Raw genomic sequence first — 4,519 nt, forward strand, 5'->3', positions numbered from 1 at the left:
ATGATTTTTGATGTCCTCCCCTCTTCAATTCTCTAGGAGAATATCCATAGCTTCTGTCAGAAGAGGAGGAAGGTGAAGAAGAAGGAGAAGAGGGTGACCTCTTTCTTGCCCTTTTCCTCCTTTGTTTCCTCTCTTCCCTTTTAGGGTTGACAAGGACAAGGACTGTGGGTCGATCGTTTCCTCTTGGCAAGAGTTGGCGATTGTCTAGACCTCCATCTTTGTGGAGCCACATCTTTAGAGGAACTTAAAGATTCATTACTTTCTTGCTCTTTGGATTCCTCCTCTTGTATGGGAGAGAGTCTTCTTTTGGGGGGTCTCATCAAGAGGCCTCCTAATCTCTCTCTCCTCTTGGAGAGGAAGGGAAATCCCATAATCACGAAGTTGTTAGAGTAACTTTGGCTTGCAAAGAAGGGTTTGCCCATAGCTTGCTGCAACCTAGTAACAAGATAATTGACAAACATGGGGGCATCATCATTAGCACCTTCATGTGCAAAATCAAATTTATCAATGTTCATTCTACTCTGTTGGTTATTGTCATCCATGTTAACAAAACTTGAATACTTACTTACTGTATGATTTGGAAATTCAAAACCTTAGTTTCTACTCCTCTTAGCCTTTGAAAATTGGCACTTAAGTATCTACACTGACGGATCGAATTGGTTAATTATAGAGAGTTAGCATACATGTAAATGAATCGTCTGTAATATCCACAATGCCCCATGAAGGCTTGAACCCCCTTGACTGTTGTTGGTCTAGGAAAATCAGTAATGACGTGAATTTTATCCATATCAGTAGCTATGCCATTTTTAGACACTATATGTCCAAGAATTTTTCCTTGTCTACCCATGAATGTGCACTTTTCAGGATTTAAGCAAATCCTATAAAATCTACATTTTTTGAATACCTTTTTGAGGTGTTCAAAATGATCAGCCTGGATTGATGAATGTATGCATAGATCATCCATATATACTTCCAAGAATTTCTTAAGATACTCTTTAAAAGCATGGCTCATCAATCTTTAGAAAGTGACAGGAGCATTAGTTAACCAAAAAGGCATAACCCAATAGGCAAAAATACCCATTCCATTGCAAAAGCAGTTTTATGCTGATCCTTTGGGTCAACCAAAAGTTGATTGTATTTTGAAAAGCCATCTAAGAAACTGTAAGCTTCTTTTCCTGCAACGTTCTAAAACATGCTCAGTGATTGGAAGAGGAAAGTTGTCTCTAATGGTAGCTGCATTCACTTTTTTGAAATTGACACACACCCGTAATTTTTCATTTTCCTTGGGAACTACCACAATTGAAGACACCCAATCTGTGTGTTCAATTTTGTAAATGAATTTGGCTTCCTTTAGTTTTTTAATCTCTTCTTTGATCTTCCTTTTCCTGTTTTTTTTTGTTTTGCTTGAGTATCCTTCCTCATTTTTCTCAATGTTTTTGACATTTCTATATTTTCGTGAAGGATATCTACCAGTGATTTTGTCCTTGACACAATCATGTGCATCTATCTGCATCAGGAATTGTGTTCTACTGGAAACTGATGGCATAGGTCTAGCTTTCACGTTTTTGGTGTCTCTTTTTTGTCTATACCATTTATGTCTTCTCGGTTTATGGTTAGGAAAGTCAAAAAACAATTCCTTCCCTCCTTTCATGAGTAGCTTAGCTATTGTGGCCAAAATTTGAGTCCACTCAAATGGCTCAAACAAATGTTCTGGAAAGGGTTCAGCTACATAGGCTTCATCTGTGCAATCCCTTTCTAAGATACATTCTTCTCGTCCTCCCATTTTCTATAGCTCCGCACATCCAAATAGGAGTGTCTTTGTTCAACCAAGATGGAAGCTTAGTTTCAGCCGAAGAGACTGAATCGAACTCTTGTATGGGCATTTTCATGACATCTCTATAAGTGTGATCTTTTATATTAACCCTTGTTATTGATCCCACTTGCTTCAAGTACAGATAATTATTTCCCCAATCTTGGATGAGCTGTACCTGTCGCATGAAAGGTCTTCCCAATATGATTTCGTAATTGAGTTTCTTCCCAAAGTCTACTGTCATAATAATCAATATCTAATTCTCCTAAATGATTTTCTCATGTTAAATTGATCATTTAATATGGGGAAGTGCCAGGGGAGAAAAAGCTAGAATATTGGTTAAGTTAGCAGACCGGCCATAGTAGGGATCCAAAGGAGGGAAAATAGGGATCCAAAGGGGGGGGGGGTATCTGCAAAAGAGCTATGTGCACTAATGGTCTTAAAATACCCTAAGGTTCAACCCATTAAGACTTCCAAAATGCTAAGGTTCCAAAATTCAAAGGTTGTGCCCAAAGTTCAAACATTAGGGAAATTGGATGCTTTGTGTGTGCCCCAAAAGTCTTCATCCGTCCCTACATAGGAGGGGGCGAGCCTTGAAAGTAGGAGATGAGAGAGAAAATCACACACACACACACACACACACACACACACACACACACACAAGCTCCCTTTACACAAAGGGAATGAGGGACACATGTCAGCTCCCTAGCCCAGATACCCACAAGGTGTACCCAGATACCCACAAGGTGTACTCAAATCCTTTTGGATGGCCTTGGAGGTGGACCAATGAGAATTAGTCTAGAGTAAATCTAGTTTAATTAATTTAAAAACACTTAAAAGAATTAAGCTCTCTAGAAGACTATTGGACAGTCTCCCAAGGGGTCCAATGAGCATTCAACAGTCCAATGGCTTGCCTGATTCCTATTGGCCAGGAGGCAAAGGGGTCCAATGAGAGTTTAGTTTCATTTATTAATTACCTAAAGCTCTCACAAAAGGGGAAAGGGGGACACATGTCAGATGGCTATCACTTATGCTGCTTAATTACCATTGGCTAAGCCTGGGGAGGTCCAATAGGATGCTAGCAAGAGCAAATAGCAAGGGGGGTCGACCAAGAGAGAGAAGGGGCTGATTTTTCAAAGGCATTATCACCTACACACTCACACTAGCTCATGTCTGGAGTAAGAAGACTCTCTCTCCTTCTCAAGATTTAATGTAAAGCTTATTACCTACTCCAAGCTTGTGAGAAGGAAGGCCTACACCAACAACTCTTGGCTTTGTTGTCATAAAATCTAATATCTAACCAACCCAAATGATTTTCTCATATTAAATTGATCACTTAATGTGGGAGAATAAACGGGAACAAGTGTTAAGATATAGATATGTGCTTATAGATCTATCTCAACACGGGGCCAATAGTAAAGGGGCCCAAATGGGAGATGGTCTATCAAGAGCAAGGCTAACCAATGGAGCATAAGACCTTAGGGTTAGCTTCATTGAAGACCTCCAATAATGTGTGTAAAAGTCCTTTGACCTTAGGTAAGCTAGGGCTGAGCTTGAGGTGGGAACCCGGCCCAAACTCGAGGTGCTTGTCGTGCTTGAGGTGCTTGTCATGCTTGAGGTGCTTGAATGGCTCCATGCTTGAGGTGCTTGACTTGGTGCATGATTAAGGTGCTTGAAGTGCCTTGAGAAGCTTGCCTGAGATGCTTGTGGGAACACCCCCTACTTCAAGTGCTTAGTCATGCTTGATGACTAAGGGGCTTGCTCATCCAAAGTCAAAAAGATCCCTACAAGGAGGGGGGCGAGCCTACAAGGGGGGGGGGGGGGGGATGAGAGAGAACACACACACACACACACACACACAAGGGAAGCCCCAGCTTGAAGAGGCAACAAGGACACTTGTCAAGTTCCTCCTCATGTTGCCCTCATGGTGTGCCTGAAACCTATTGGTTGGCCACCCAAGGGGTCCAATGATAATAAATGATATTTAATTAATTGATTTTGCATTTATCAAGTCCTCTCTCTCAAAGGGGAAAGGGGGACACTTGTCCCAAGGCTATCCCTGTTGCTTGTATTGGCTCCTGCTTGTGATTGGCTAGGCTTGGAGGGGTCCAATGAGCTTCAAGCATGAGCTACAAGGGGGGGTCGACCCAAGCAAGCTAGGGGGGGTGCTTAGGGGGTATACTCACCCACACACACTCACAAACACTCTCTTTGTGTACTATGCAAAGTGCAAGATCTCCCTCTCTTTCTCCAAGCAAGTAGAGGTTGAGAGCCTACACCAACACTCTTGGCTATGGAGTGCAAATCCATCCAAGAGCCATGCTTCAATGCTTGAGCTTGCCATATATTTCTTCTTCATTGCTATGCTATTATGTATGCTAGCACAAGAGTTATGATAAGTGAGGAACTAGCTCTTTCTCGTATGAAATGTTTCTTCTTCCTCTTCTCTACCCTCATTCCCTGCTAGCTCTCTCCACCTTCGAAGGTGTTTGAGGTCTTGGGACTGAGGCTTGGTATAGTTAAAGCTTTCTTCAAGTTTAGGTTATGCTATGATGATGATGCATGAAGCTTTCCATCTTCATTGCGTCACCTAGGTCACAAGGAACACAAAGAATGTATTGTTACAAGTCTCCCTTTATGGGAGAAATCATAATACAAATGCCTATTGGAGGGGGGACCGGCTCCACATAAATCCGGTCCTCAACTGTT

The sequence above is a fragment of the Adiantum capillus-veneris genome, chromosome 20 (assembly GCF_014529385.1).
Source record: "Adiantum capillus-veneris isolate H3 chromosome 20, ASM1452938v2, whole genome shotgun sequence".
NCBI classification, from domain to species: Eukaryota; Viridiplantae; Streptophyta; class Polypodiopsida; order Polypodiales; family Pteridaceae; genus Adiantum; species Adiantum capillus-veneris.